This window comes from Bos javanicus, chromosome 24 (genome assembly GCF_032452875.1).
Source record: "Bos javanicus breed banteng chromosome 24, ARS-OSU_banteng_1.0, whole genome shotgun sequence".
In the NCBI taxonomy this organism is placed as follows: Eukaryota; Metazoa; Chordata; class Mammalia; order Artiodactyla; family Bovidae; genus Bos; species Bos javanicus.
In genome coordinates this window covers 21715486-21731760 of record NC_083891.1, presented here as the reverse complement: position 1 = coordinate 21731760, position 16275 = coordinate 21715486, and the positions used below count along the sequence as shown (strand labels likewise).

The window sequence follows — 16275 nt, the reverse complement described above, 5'->3', positions numbered from 1 at the left end:
TCCAGAGCCCTTCCCTCCTAGAGGCTGCTGCTGCTGCTGCTGCTAAGTCGCTTCAGTCCCTTAGAGCCTGGTGCTTTCTTTTAGGCCTTCCCACTTCTCGACGGTCTGCTCCCTGGCCTCTCTCACCTCCTCCCCTCTCCTGGCCCGTCCTCCTCAATGCCAAGATTGCCGTCCTTCTTCCCCCTGGTCTCACACCTGTCGCCTGGTCAACCCCCTCTCTGGAGGCCTGCAAAGTGTTGACTTAAAACAACCTGCAGTGTGATCATCCTCCTCTGGGACTCACCCCCATCCTCCAGGGCCCCGTGGAGTCTGGGGCACATGTGGTGTGGGTCATGGTGTGTGTGTTTGTGTGTGTGTGTGTGTGTGTGTGTGTTTTACTAACCCTACTATGAATACAACCCCTGGGTTTAGGGATGTTTCCCCATCATGACAACCACCCAGAGTGTTAACTAGTGGAAGGGATTTATAGAGTCTAGTTTTTAGGCATAGGAAACAGCTTAACTGGTGTAATGGAAACTGGCTCAGAGATGGAATCAGATATTCTTGGTGCCCTAATGTAAGGAGATCTAAATGTGCTTGGTGAAATGTTAGTCGCTCAGTCGTGTCCTACTCTTGGAACCCTATGGACTGTAGCCTGCCAGGCTCCTCTGCCCATGGGATTTTCTCCAGGCAAGAATATGGGAGGGAGGTGGGGTGGGGTTCGGGATAGTGAGGCACATGTGTACCTGTGACTGATTCACATCGATGTATGGCAAAACCCACCACAATATTGTAAAGTAATTATCCTCCAATTAAAATAAATAATTGAAAAGAACACTGGAGCAGATTTCCATGACCTCCTCCAGGGGATCTTCTGCCCTGAGGGCCCTTAGGCCCCAGGAGCTCACACTGGAGTTGATGACTGTGATATCTTTGTTTCCTGATATGGCAGGAAATATTCCATTTCTCAAAAGGGACTGATTTGCAGGACGCCTGGGGCTCTGGTGAATATGGCTGGCATGCTTTCGCACCTCTGCTTTTCCCTTGGTGGCCTCATCTTCACACTGTACCCTGGGCATTTCAATCTGATATTTCCAAAGCAAAGACACTGCTTATGGACTCTGAACCTGAAGTGTAGAACAGGTCTGCACCGCCCTTGCAGATCTTAAACCTGGTTCCAAGTGAGCTCGTCCGCTGTACTGTGTGACGGTGTTGGGAAATCCCAGGGTCACGTGCACAGGCCCGCCTCCTGGTGCTGCCCTTCCTGCCCGGGCACCTGGGCAAGTGAAAGGACCTCTCGGAGTCTCCGTGCCCTCATCTGTAAAATGAAGCCAATGAGAGCAATTACCACGTGGGATTGTCCTGAGAAGTAAAGGAGGTAACAATAAATGAGACAGTCTTCCCTAAGCACCTAGGAAATCGCTTACACTGAAAGGGAAGTGCTTAAAAAAATGCAGGTATTATTATTACTGGGGCTTCCCCTGGTGGTTCAGTTGGTGAAGAACCTGCCTGCAATGCGGAAGACACATGTTCAATCCTTGGGTCGGGTAGATCCCCTGGAGGAGGAAATGGCAACCCACTCCAGTATTCTGGCCTGGAAAATTCCATGGAAAGAGGAGCCTGGCGGGCTCTGCAGTCCATGGAGTCTCAAGAGTCGGACATGACTTAGCGACTAAATCCCCACCCCCACCATTATTATTATCTGTTTTTTCTTCATCTGTGACACTCAAGTGGGATTGCCAAGGGCAGGCTGCTTGATCTCCAGGAGGCTCCTTCAAGCTCTGCTCTGAGTTTCTCAGATATGACCTGCCATACCCACTGGGCGAGTTAGTGACTCAATCCTGATAACTTCCCTCTTCTGTTTATCTCCTCTGGCAAGCCCCACCCCATCCTACCCCGCCCTGCGACACCTCGGTCAACAGCTCTTTGTGCTAAATTCTTCTGAGTGGTTTCGGTTCTGGGTGCAGTGGCTTTGCCATCTGGGGAGTCAACCCCAGACAAGTGGCATCCAGAGGAGTCCTCATGACCTCTGCTCGCATTCAGGTTTCTAGATATGAATATGGGTCAAAGGACACTGTATTTGTTGCCCTGAAAGCCACCTGGTGTATGCACATGTTTTCATTTCTATTCTGGAACAAAATCTCACTCGGCCTACAAAGAGGCAGTGTTTCTGGACCTGAGGGGAGGCCGAACCTTCACTGACGTGTCCAGCTGGTCAGGTTGTCCCTTCCCCTTAAGACATTTCTGTTTCCTGGCATTTTTGCCACCTTCCTGCTTTAGAACAGCAGCAGCCGTGAGTAAACCCTTCACACACTGCATGTGCCTTGAAGCGCAGCAGGACCGAGAAGAGGGCTCCCGTCAGCCCAGTTTGGACCCAGGTGTTATTTTCCCAAGTGACCAAGGGTAGGCATGAGTGTTTCCTAAGGACCAGGCTCAGCCACTCAAACGAGAAAGCTGGCCTGGGGTCAGCTTGTATCCCAACCAAGAAGCCTCCCCCCAGTGCTCAGAACCCCACAGTTCTGAGGCTCCATCAGACACCTGGAGGCTGAGGAAGGAGTCTTGAGTGACAGATTGAAAAGAGATCCCCAGAGACTAGGAGATCATTGAAGAATCCACAAAAATACCTCCAGGAAGAAAGGACTTGCTTCATGGGGAGGGCTGATGCCAGAGCATCATGGAATTCCAAGTTACACAAGCACTTCCTGCCCTTCCTTCCCCTCCACCCCTCGAGGTCACAGCAAAGGGTGGGGTGAAAGTCATAAAAGAGGTTGGAGGGAAAAGAGAGAAGCTTTAGAATGTTTCCCCCTGTAGGTGTGATGGGAAACCCAGCCCAAGAATAAAATTTTAAGTTTTTATTATTATTGTTGAAAAGCTGGCTTAAAGCTCAACATTCAAAAAACAAAGATCATGGCATCCAGTCCCATCACTTCATGGCAAATAGATAGGGGAAAAGTGGAAACAGTGACAGATTTTATTTTCTTGGACTCCAAAATCACTGCACATGGTGACTGGAGTCATAAAATTAAAAAACGCTTGCTCCTTAGAAGAAAAACTATGACAAACCTAGACAGCATATTAAAAAGTAGAGACATCACTTTGCTGACAAAGGTCCATATAGTGAAATCTATGGTTTTTTCAGTAGTCATGTATGGATGTGAGAGTTGGACGATAAAGAAGGCTGAGCACCAAAGAATTGATGCTTTTGAACTGTGGTGCTGGAGAAGACTCTTGAGAGTCCCTTGGACTGCAAGGAGATCAAACCAATATCCTAAAGGAAATCAACCCTGAATATTCATGTAAGGACTGATGCTAAAGCTGAAGCTCTAATACTTTGGCCACCTGATTTGAAGAGCCAACTCATAGGAAAAGACCCTGATGCTGGGAAAGATTGAGGGCAGGAGGAGAAGTGGGCAACAGAGGATGAGACAGTTGGATGGCATCATCGACTCAATGGACATGAGTTTGAGCAAGCTCTGGGAGATAGTGGAAGGACAGGGAAGCCTGGCATGCTGCAGTTCACAGGGTCGCAAAGGGTAGGACATGACTGAGCAACTGAACAACAATGACAACAACTTAAATTACTAGACCTGCTATGACAAGAGGATCTGTGGTTACTCATAAGTAACCACATGGAGCAATAGCTGCAGGGAAGGTGTTTCTAAGGTGGGTGAAGTTGCAGCATGACTAAAAGCCTACTTTTTGTTTAAATGCTCCATGGTGGTAGTACGTCAAAGCCAGGGTGATATCTAGTCACCCTGTAAATAGGAACGCTCATGGAGTTCTGCCTCTCACCAGACTATAATGGCAACTGATCACATGTATATTACAGCACCAGAGGTTCTGAGATGAAGTTCCACCCCAGGACAGGGTAGGTGGGATTGGACAGGGGTCGCTGAGAGTCGGACACGACTGAGCGACTTCACTTTCACTTTTCACTTTCATGCATTGGAGAAGGAAATGGCAACCCACTCCAGTGTTCTTGCCTGGAGAATCCCAGGGATGCGGAGCCTGGTGGGCTGCTGTCTATGGGGTCACACAGAGTCGGACACGACTGAATCGACTTAGCAGCAGCAACAGCAGCTATAGACTTCCCTGGTGGCTTAGACGGTAAAGCGTCTGCCTACAATGCAGGAGACCCAGGTTCAATCCCTGGGTCAGGAAGATCTCTTGGAGAAGGAAATGGCAACCTGCTCCAGTATTCTTGCCTGGAAAATCCCATGGACAGAGGAGCCTGGTGGGCTACAAGTCCAAGGGGTCGCAAAGAGACTTCACTTCCTTTCACTTAATAGGCTGGTGGAAAAAAAAAAAAAATTCAAGGATTAGGAAAGAGGAGAAAAACTCAAAAAAATCTTCATATAAATGTAAATTATTTTTTAAAAATCTACCAACACATGAAAGTTAACTATGTTGGATTTAAAAATGAGTATCAACTCCCCCTCCCTGCCCCAGAGCATTAAGTGGCTTGCCTAGAGCCCAAGGGGTCTATGGACATCCTAAGCGTTGGTGAGGGTTATGGTCTCAATTTTAGAGAGTGGCCAGCTAAAGTAGGAGTGTATCTGATGACTAGGGGAACCTTCAGCAGTTCATGAACACATGCTGTTTGTTCTAGCTCTCAGAGAAGAAAGGGTGTGGAGACTGGCATTTGCTGGTTGCAGGCAAGGAAGCTTAACGTGGAAGACATGGGCATATTTTATAACAATACAAGCTATGGTGAATGTCAGGATTTGTTAAAACGTGATTAAATGACAGCATGCCTCAAAACAAAAATTTAAATTGAATAGAATGAATTTAACTGCTAAACCAAAGCACATAAATTATGTTTTCAAAAAGCAACAGAATTCTTCTCCTAGCCAAGGTAGAGTAGCAGAGACTGTATTTACTTTCCTATCTGAAACAACCAAAAGAAAAGGAGAAAAAAAAAAAAAAAAGGATGAAATATATGAAACAATGGTTGTCAAGAGCCTGGACATCAGGCAACAGAGGACAGTGATCCCTGTGATAAAGGAAACAAATGACTACCCCAGCTTATTGCTTTGAGGGGGCTTCTCTGCTGGTAGCTCAGCGGTAAAGAATCCACCTGCTAATGCAGGACACCGGGGTTCGATCCCTGGATCGGGAAGATCCCTTGGAGAAGGAACTGGCAACCCGCTTCAGTATTCTTGCCTGTGAAATTCCATGGACAGAGGAGCCTGGTGGGCTACAGTCCGTGGGGTTCGAAAGAGTCAGATACAACTGAGTGACTAAACAAGACAATGCTTTGAGAATTTTCAGATGAAAGTACGAGGAAAGGGATCCAAGCATAGCAAGACCGAATTCCATGCTGCCTATAAGAAATCCATTTAGTGTAAGGACATAAATAGAGACGAAAAGCAAATGGGTAGCTGCCAGATGGTGGGGGAGGGGACATGAAAGCGCCTACTTAGTGGGTCCGGCGTTTTCTGTTGGAGCGATGAGAACATCTTGGAACTGAATAGAGGAAGTGGTTACACAGCATCGTGAATGTACTAAATGCCACTGAACTGAGTACTTTAAAATGGTTATTTTGATGTTATATTAATTTCACCTGAAAAAAAAAAAAAACTAACCAAGCATACAAGGGAACAAAACCAAGCAGCAGAAACCAGAGACCCACAGAAGATATAGTTATAAAACTCAGACTTAAAAATAATTATGCTTGCTAGTGCATGAAGAGATGAAAGATGAAACTGAGAGTTTTGACAGAGAAATATAAACTGTAAAAAAAAAAAAAGTAACAGTGTTTTGCTGTCCATTGCTCCAGGTTCATCTCTATGTGTGGGTTTCTGATCTTGGACCTGACTGGTTCCCAGGAAATAATCAAAAGTTAAGCCATTAGAGGTCATACCCTTGTATGTGCATATATAAAGTTTTGGGAAATTCGTTTTATTCCATAAAAGTACAAAAACTGTTGAAAACAAATGTGAATATTACAAAATATTGAGTATATTAGTGAAAGAAATATGTGGAAAAGACACTGTAAAGCTTCATTTGTGGGTGTTTTTCTATGCAGTTTTACATCTGTGGTATCGTGGAGTTTGGTGATCTTCATTCAACTCATTTGATAAACATTTACTGAGTATCTTCAAAAAAAAAAAGAGAGAAATTCTAGAACTATAGATACAACAATCACATTATTAAGTCAGTGAATGGTCTTAACAGTGGCACAGAGAGCTGAAGAGAGAATTAATTGAATTCTTAATGGATTGGAAGACAGCATCCAGAATACAGTATTGAGACATGAAGGCAAAAGACAAAAAGTTACAGAGAGGCGTCTCATAAGGAAGGAAGAGGATGAGGGGGACACAGCAGTATTTGGAGAGTTAATAACTGAGAATTTTCAAAAATTAATGAAAGATATTAAGCTGTACATTTATAGTTGACTTCTAAACAGAAACAATGGAATCTAGAAGACAATGGAATGATATCTTCAAAATGTTAAAATAACTATCTGTCAAAGGATGGTGTATAAAGTAAATGCTCCAGCAGTTCATAAATGGGACGTTAACTTAGGATAAGAGAAAGGAGACAGGATTACAGCAGATGGGTAAGGATTGAGCAGGGCACTGCTAGACGGACTTCCCACTCAAGGGATGTTTCCCAGGCAAATGGTCAGGAAATCTCAAGGTCTATTGGTGGAAAAATGAGTTAGTCTGATAGGTGAAGTTAAGTAACCCTGATAGCTCAGTTGGTAAAGAGTCCGCCTGCAATGCAGGAGACCCCAGTTCGATTCCTGGATCGGGAAGATCCGCTAGAAAAGGGATAGGCTATCCACCCCAGTATTCCTGGGCTTCCCTCGTGGCTCAGTTGGTAAAGAATCCACCTGCAATGCATGAGACCTGGGTTCGATCTCTGGCTTGGGAAGATCTCCTGGAGAAGGGAAAGGCTACCCACTCCGATATTCTTGCCTGGAGAATTCCATGGACTATGTAGTCCATGGAGTTGCAAAGAGTTGGACACTACTGAGCGACTTTCACTTTCACCAGGGGTGGGTTAGGAATTGAGCCTGAAATTGTTCCATAGGAGCTAGACAGTGAATGGCCTCATCCTACAAATGAAGGAAATACTGAAGGTGCTCTTGTGGCATCCTTGCTTTGTTTCTTGGTAGGATACTACTGCTAAAAGGCTTTCTCACAATTTTCTGATAGAGGTATAAATCATGCTGTCTCTTGCTACTTTGCTATGAGTGAAATGAAATTTAGATAAGTGCCAGCTTCAGCCTGCACTATACTTTTACTCCCTTGAGAGGAAATATTATTAAATTACCATTTAAAAATAATCCAATTGCAATGAATCTTATTTCCCCTTTGATTTGTTCCTTTCGAGCCATGAGACAGTAAAGCAGGGAGGGAAGAAAAAATAAAGAAGTTCCCTTTCAAAGTTTCCACATGGCTGATCTTTTGAATTATTTTCTTGTTTTCTAAGCATCACATTTCTTAGAGGCCTAAGCTTTCTCTTCCTGTCTTCAGAAGGGCAGAGATACTCCTTATAAACCTGTACTGTCTTAATCAGTCTACACGAGTTCCGCTTTGCTTTTCCTGTGTATTCCCCATCTCTGAGTGCCACTGTCATTTGACCCCAACCCGGCTTCCAACTCTTATATGTTTAGTGTGCATACTTGCAAAATTCATTAATCTTTAAAAGCTACGGTGTTTTTAAAAAATTATTTATTTGGGTGCAATTAAATATTTAATTTTTACATTTAATTATTTACCTGGGCTTAGTTGTGGCAATCGGAAGTTTTAGTTGTGGCATGCAAGCTGCAGTAGGTGGGATCTTCCTAATCAGGGATCTCACGTGGGCGCCCCCTGCACTGGGAGTGTGGAATCTTAGCCACTGGACCACCAGAGAAGTCCGTATGGTGCTCTTTTATGTATACTTTAATTGCATCAATGACACTTGCTTTTAGAATCCTATAATTTGACCTACCAGGCTAAACTCTGATTTTCTATTCCATTATCTTTCACTTGTATCTCTTGGGATTTTTTGTTTTTAGCTCTTTCCTTTAAGATTCCTCAGCTTTCCAATAGGTACATGAAAAGGTGCTCAGAATGACAAATATCAGGAAAATGCAACTCAAAACCACAATGAGATATCACTTCACACCTAGAATGGCTATTGTCAAAAAGACAGGAGCAAGTGTAGAAGTAGGTGTAGAGAAAAGGGAACCCTTTTCTCTGGTTTTTCACTGTTAGTAAAAATGCAACTCGGTGCAGCCACATGGAAAACAGTATGGAGTTTTCCCCCAAAAATAATAGAACCAATGTATGATTCAGCAATTCCGCTTTTGGGTATATTTCCAAAGGAACTGAAGTAAAGATCTTATAGAAATAGCTGCTCTCGCATGCGCATTGCAGTTTCCTTCACAATAGCCAAGATGTGGGAACAACCAAAGTGTCCACCCGATAAATGAATTGATACATTTTTTCATCTAATTTTATTTTTATTTCCATATTAAACATAGAGATGGAAAAATAGAGTCTTGTATGACCCCCAAAAGTTACAATAGAATATTTTTCAGCTGTGAGAAAGGAGAAAATCCTGCCATTTTGACAATTTGGATGAACCTTGAATGCATTGTGCTAAGTAAAATGAATCAGATAGGAAAAGACGAATACTGTATGGTATCACTTATATGTAGAATCTAAAAAGTCAAACTCAGAGAGACAGAATAGAGTGGTAGTTGCCAGGGTTTGGGGAGCTGGGGGAAAGAAGAGCTACTGGGGAAAGAGTACAAACTTCCAGTTGTAAGATGAACGAGTTTGGGCATCTAACGTTCTTTTTGTAGTTGCATAAGTTGGAAGCTGACATAACTGAATTGACACATTTCTTCTGTTCTAATACGGGTATTTAGTGCTACTAATTACTCCTATTGCAGTATCCCACAGATTATGATATATTATACTTCCATTTTCATTCTCTTCAAAGTATTTTCTAATTTTCTGTTTGACTTCTTTTTGATTCATGGGTCATTTAGGAGTGTGCTATTTAGTTTCTAAATATTTGGGGTTTTCCTGAGATCTTTCTCTGATTTCTAATACAATTCCTTCTCTTAGAAGCAGCATAGGGCTGGGTCTTGCTTTTTTATCCAAACAATCTGAGCATTTATATTGCATGTGATTAGTGGTTACGTTTAAGTCTCTCATCTTGATATTTGTTTTCTGTTTGTCCCATTTGTTCTTTGTTCTTTTTCCTCTTTTTCTGCCTTCTTTGAGATTGAATGAGGATTTTTTTTTTATAATTCTATCTTGTTTGTTGCTTTACTAACTATAACTCTTTGTCATGTGTTTTAGAGCTTGCTTTAGGGTTTAGAGTAGCCATCTTTAATGTATCAAGTGATATTATACTAATTCATATATATTATAGGACCTTGCAACAAAGTATACTTCCATATCTTCCCTCCAGCTTTTGTGCTATTGTTGTCATATATTTTGTTTCTAAACCTCACATTATATGGTTATTATTTTTGCTTAAGCAGTCAATTATCTTATAATGCGATTTAAAGGATGAAAACATTTTTCAGTACTTACCCATACAGTTACTGTTGCTGTTCTTCATTCCTTTGAATAAATCCAGTTTTCCATCTGGCATCACTGTCCTTCTGCCTGAAGGACTTCCTTAAGTATTTCTTTAGTACAGATTACTGGTGATAGATTCTTGCAGCTTTTGTTTGTCTGGAGAAGGATTCGTTTTGCCTTCTTTTATTGAAAGGTACTTTTGTTGAGTAAAGAATTTTTGGTTGATGGATTTTTCTCCCCAATATTTTAGAGACGTGGCTACATTGTCTTCTATCTTGATTTTTTTTCCCGTGGGAAATCAGATCGTTGTCTCTGTGTAATGTCTTTTTTCTCCCTATCATTGCTTTTGAGAAATTTAATTATGATGTGCCTTGGTGTAACTTCTTTTTTGTGTGTGCTTGGGTTTTGTTGAATTTCTTGTTCTGCAGACCTATAATTTTATCGAATTTAGAAAGTTTTGGCCATCATTTTTACAGTTTTTTTCTGCCAATCCCTCTATCCCCTCGTCTTCAGGGACTCCAGTTGTGCGTGTATTTGACCACTCAACATTATCCCACAGTTCACTGACGCTATCTTCATTCATTTTAGACTTTTTTCTCTTACATGTTTTATTTTGGATAGTGTCTATTGTATTTTCAAATTCATGAATCTTTTCTAATATCTGAGTAGTTGCTTTAGGGTTTACTTCATATATCTTTAACTTATTACAATCTGTATTTAAGTGATATTATATCCTTTCACATATGATACTTAAGCTTCTCCCTAGCATTTATGTCATTCATTTTATACTTGTTTAAAACTTGTTTGTATTTGTTATAAACCCCAAAACACAGTGTTATTACTTTTGTTAAGCTATCATTTTTTTAAAGAAATTTGAATAATAAGAAACATCTTATATAATTACCCATGTAATGGGTAAAAGTAAAGACCTAAATCAAACTTTTTGATTAAAAACTACAGTGTATGAAGTGAAAAATGCACTGCATGGTATTGATGGTGGATTAGATTTGTCAGAATAAGGAAAAAAAGACCCTCAGTGAACAGTGGGACAATTTGAAGCAACCCAACATATATAAGTGGAATCTTCACAGCAGAGAGGAGAATGGTGGGGTCAAAAAGATACAAATGGTAAAAGTTACCATTTCTGGTGCACTTAATTCCTTTGTGTAGGTCCAGATTTACCTCTGACATCATTTTTCGTCTGTCTGAAGGATGTCCTTTAACATTTTTTATAGTGCAAGTCTGATCATGAATTCTTTCAGCTTTTGTATGTCTGAAATCATTTATATTTTACCTTCATTTTTTGAAAGATACTTTTTCATTGGATGTAGAATTTAGGGTCAACAGTTTTTTCTTTCAGTATTTTAAAGATATTGCTCCATGTCTTCTTGCTTATGTTGTTTTCAGTAAGAGTTCTGTGGTTCTTACTCTGTCTCTCTGTATATAACTTCCGCCTACCTCCTGCCCCAGCTGCCTTTAAGATTTTCTCATCCTAATATTTTTTCCTAATATTTTGTGACTTGGTATCACTTTCTTCATTTTTTTTTATGCTTGAGATTCACTGAGTTCTTTGGATCTTTGGATTTCTAGTTTGCAAAACATTAGGAAAACTTTCAGACATGATTAAGTGAAGTATCTTTTTGACCCCACCGTTCTCTCTACTGTGAAGATTCCACTTATGTATGTTAGGTTGCTTCAAATTGTCCGACTGTTCACTGAGGGTCTTTTTTTCCTTATTCTGACAAATCTAATCCACCATCAATACCATGCAGTGCATTTTTCACTTCATACACTGTAGTTTTTAATCAAAAAGTTTGATTTAGGTCTTTTAAAAAATAGATCTCATATTTCTATGTAACTTTTTGAACATACAGAATACAGTTATAATTGTCTTAATATCTTCATCTGCTTATTATAACAATGGTCAGTTCTGGGTTGGTTTCAATTGATATATTATTCTCCTTATTGTGAATTGTAGTTTCCTGCTTCTTTCATCACCTGGTGACTTTTGTTTTGATACCAGACATTGAGGATTTCACTTTGTTGGGTGCTACATATTTTGTTGTTGTTGTTCTGTGAATATTGGTAACGTTCATCTGCGATGCAGTTATACTTCTCAGAAAAAGTCTGATCCTTTCAAGTCTTACTTTTATAATCTTGTAGGTCCAGCATAATGCTTAGTTTTGTTGTTGTTCAGTCATTCAGTGGTTTTGACTCTCCATGACCCCATGGACTGCAGCACGCCAGGCTTCCCTGTCCTTCACTATCTCCCTGAGTTTGCTCAAACTCATGTTTATTGAGTCAGTGATGCCGTCTATTATCTTACCCTCTGCCACCCTCTTTAGAGTTCCCGGGACTGCAAGGAGGTCAAACCAGTCAATCCTAAAGGATATCAACCCTTAATATTCATTGGAAGGACTGATGCTGAAGCTGCGATACTTTGGCCACCTGATGTGAAGAGCCAACTGGAAAAAGCCCCTGATGTTGAAAAAAATTGAAGGCAAAAGGAAAGGTGCTTAGTTTAGGGCTAATTATTTCCCCTTATTGAGGAAGGCCTCCCTGAGTATTCTGCTCAATGTTCTGTTCATTATGAGTTTTCCAATCTGGCTGGGGGGAATAGGTACTGTTCCTAGCTGGGTGCCAGTGCCTGGCGCTGCTCTCCAATCCTTTCTGAAAGATTTGCCCCCAGCCTTAGGCAGTTTTCTCTGAATCCTGTGCTGGTCATTTCTCTGCTGAATACCCAAGGGTGACCCTCTGCAGATCTCTGGGATTCTCTCTCTGTCCTAAGCGCTTCAGCCACCTTGATTTCCCTGGGACTCTCAGCTCCTGGACTCAGGGAGACTGCTGGATGCTGCCTGGGTTCTCTCTCCCTGCCCTGCAGCCTGGAAACTCTCTCCAGGCAGGAAGCTGGACAGTCACAGGGCTCACCTGATTCGCTTCTTGTCTCACAGGTTAATGTTCCTCATCGCCTGAGGCCTGGTTGCAGTCTTTAAACCTGTTGTTTCATGCACAGTGTCACGTTTGCTTTGTTGGTTTGAGACAGGAGTGTAGAATCTAGTCCCTGTTACTCTTCACCTTGAGTGGAAGCCAGCGTTCCTTCCTTTGTTTTCTTGACTTGGGATTTTAGCTTTTACATTCTTGAATTGTTCTTTAATATTCTCTTCCCTTAGTTCTCTTTCTTCCCTCTTTCTAAAACTTATTCTGCTCTCTGCATTGTCTTTATTTCCAGCTTTTATTTTTTTTATCTGTTTATTTGATTTCCAGTATTCATGTTAAAGGCTTTCTCCAGTTATCAGGTGATTTCTGGTTTCTCATTCATGTTTAAGAGGATATTCATTTAAAAACAAAGTGGAAGCTCTTGTCTTTTTACACAATAGTATATTTTACATTTACAACAGTTAACTTCACCAAATTATACACTCACCTTTCTGCTCCTTATTCCAAAGTTCTTCTCTATATTTACTTATTTGCTAAAATTTCTCCTCCAAGATTACTGTCAAAGAGTTTGTTTGTTTGTTTTAAATCTGGTAAAACTGTAGACTTTGTGAGTCTGGGGATATCTTTATTTCATCCTCACATTTAAATAGTAATAATGGGGACTTCCCTGGTAGTCCAGTGGTTAAGAATCCACGTTGCAATGCAGGGGACATGGGTTTGATCCCTGGGTGGGGAACTAGAATCCCACATGACGAAGGGCAGCTAAGCCCACCCACAACAATTTAGACAGAAGCCTAGGCAGTGCAAGGAGGATCCTGTGTGCCATAACTAAGACCCAACACAGCTAAATAAATAAATATATTTTTTAAAAAGCAATATAGCTGGACATAGAATTCCAGTTCAAAGTTCTTTTTCCGAAACACTTCCAAAATCATCATTCCATGATCCTATCTGGAGTGGCTGCCGACAAGTCTGATGTCTGTCTAGTTCGGGGCTGTCTTTAGATTCTTTGTCTCACATGCAGTGCATCTTTTTTTCTTTTCTCTTTTCCAAATGTCCTTAATGAAGCCAGGATGTCAGATCCCTCTCAAGAGAAGGGTGATGACTCTATGTGATTAAACCCTACCTACAGCTAGGACTCGGAGAAGGCACTGGCACCCCACTCCAGTACTCTTGCCTGGAAAATCCCATGGACAAAGGAACCTGGTAGGCTGCAGCCCATGGAGTCGCTGAGTCGGACATGACTGAGTGACTTCACTTTCACTTCTCACTTTCATGCATTGGAGAAGGAAATGGCAACCCACTCCAGTGTTCTTGCCTGGAGAATCCCAGGGACGGCAGAGCCTGGTGGGCTGCAGTCAGTGGGGTCGCACAGAGCTGGACACGACTGATGCGACTTAGCAGCAGCAGCAGCACAGCTGGGACTGTAACCCGCACCACACTGTCTGTGGGGCCAGCCGATGACTGATCACCCTGCAAGATAGATTCTGCAGCTGAGGGAAACTGCCAACCACAGAATCATGGAAAACGCCAAGTCCTTTGTCAGTTTGCTCTCAGAGATGAAGACAGAAGAAGGAGCCCCCAAGAGGAGGAAGGTGATGGCCTACAGAAGTCAACAGCAACCCTCAACTTATGGCCAGCAAGTAAACAGGGGCCTGGGGTCTACAACTGCAGGGAACTGAATTCTTCCAACGAGCCAAGCGAGCAGGAAATGGATTCTTCCCTAACACCTCCAAAAAAGAATACAGCCTGCTGAGGCTTTGACTTTTATCTAGCCTAGGAGGAGCCATATATCAAATTTCTGACCTCCAGAATCATTACACTATTTGTGTTTACACAGTGAAGTTTGTGATAATTTGTTACCACATCAATACAAGGCTACCACAGAACCTTGCTGCTGCTGCTGCTAAGTCGCTTCAGTCGTGTCCGACTCTGTGCGACCCCATTGACTGCAGCCCACCAGGCTCTGCCGTCCCTGGGATTCTCCAGGCAAGAACACTGGAGTGGGTTGCCATTTCCTTCTCCAATGCATGAAAGTGAGAAGTGAAAGTGAAGTCGCTCAGTCGGGTCCGACTCTTAGCGACCCCGTGGACTGCAGTCCACCAGGCTCCTCAGTCCATGGGGATTTTCCAGGCAAGAGTACTGGAGTGGGGTGCCATTGCCTTCTCCAGCCACAGAGCCTTACACAAATGTCCAAGAACATTCAACAAATTGAGATGACTGTGAATCTTGTAGGAAGGAGGCCCTTATGTCCTCTGTCTTGGGCATTACTATGTTCCCAGATCCCTATCTGAAGGAGCAGGAATTTATATATATATACCATCGATTGTGAAATGCATCCCTACTTTATAAATAGTAAATTTGAAAAAGAATCTGGAGTTTAGAACTGATTACATTAGAATTGACTGATGAGTTTGAAACTGATTAAATTCTGTGTAGCCTTCAGGGCCAAAACAAATCCTGAAGAAGGGAAGAAGAAAGATGCCAGGAATGGCTTGAGTGGTGCCAGGCCCAGAGGATGGCCTGTCTACCTGCTCCCCCTTGACTCCCTTGGCCCTGCCCTCGCTCCTCTGACTGTCAGAGCCCCCCACACCTTTTGGCCCAGAGGAGAAAGACAGTAACACTGTATCTGTTGTGTCTTAGGTTTAATATCTTCTTCTCTTCTTGCTCAGGAAGAAGGTCAAAAGCAAGAGCCCAGAGCCATGGCCTGCCTCCCTGGTGCAGGTGAAGTTTAATAATAAAGGAATCTCATAAAATAGGGTTTCCCTCGTAGCTCAGCCGTAAGGAATCCGTCTGCAATGCAAGAGACACAGGAGACGCCAGTCTGGTTCCTGGGTCAGGAAGATCCCCTGGAGGAGGGCATGGCAACCCACTCCAGTATTCTTGCCTGGAGAATCCCATGGACAGAGGAGCCTGTCAGGCTACAGTCCACAGGGTTGCAAAGAGTTAGACAGGACTGAAGCGACTGAGCACGCATGCATGAACTAAACTGTAAGTGAAAAACCATTGAAAACCCCACCAGCTTACTTAGAATAAAATAGCTACCTATGAACGTGGATTTTAAATCTTGTTCCGTCTATATATTTTCAACTTTTTATTATGGGAATATGAAAACACGTACAAAAAATAGAGAAACTAATGTTATGAGTGCCAATGTGTTATCTAGCTTCAACCATCATCAACAATAATCTCTTATTGTTTCATCTCTTTCCTCACAGCTTGGTCTTTACGTGAGAATATTTTAAAGCAAATCCCAGCCACCATGTAATTTCACCTATAAATACTTGAGTGTGCCTTTCCACTAAACGAGGATATTATTTTTAAAGAAATTATTCCTTTGGTATTATTATTATAACAAAGTAATCTTAAAACAAAATTATAAGGATTTGATGGAGAAGGAAATGGCAACCCACTCCAGTATTCTTGCCTGGAAAATCCCATGGACAGAGGAGCCTGGTGGGCTACACTCCATGGGGTCACAAGAGTCAGACATGACTGAAGGAACTTAGCACACTCATAAGAATTTGAAGTGGACTATTAGGCATGAGGCTACAAAGTGGAATGAGAGGGGAAAGACTAGAAGGAAAGTGTTTAGCTCTGTATTAGTTTCCTGTTGCTGCTGTAACAAATAACTACAACTTTAGTGTCTTTAAACAACACATTTATTACCTTACTTTGCAGTTCTGAGGCTTGAAATCCAAAAACCAGTGTTCATGGGTCACAATAAAAGTGTCCATAGGCCTTCCTTCCTTTCTGGAGCCCTAGGGGAGAATCTGTCCTTGACTTACCCAGTTTCTGGAGGCCACCCACATTCCTTGTCTCATGG

The 16275-nt window shown here is 42.2% G+C and overlaps 1 non-coding gene across 1 annotated transcript; it reads left to right on the top strand.

The window, feature by feature from the left end:
- The first annotated feature begins 4068 nt into the window (after window positions 1–4068).
- Window positions 4069–4141, top strand: TRNAC-ACA (transfer RNA cysteine (anticodon ACA)). The gene has a single exon. It is a non-coding gene; the product is annotated as a tRNA-Cys (tRNA).
- The last annotated feature ends 12134 nt before the right edge of the window (window positions 4142–16275 follow it).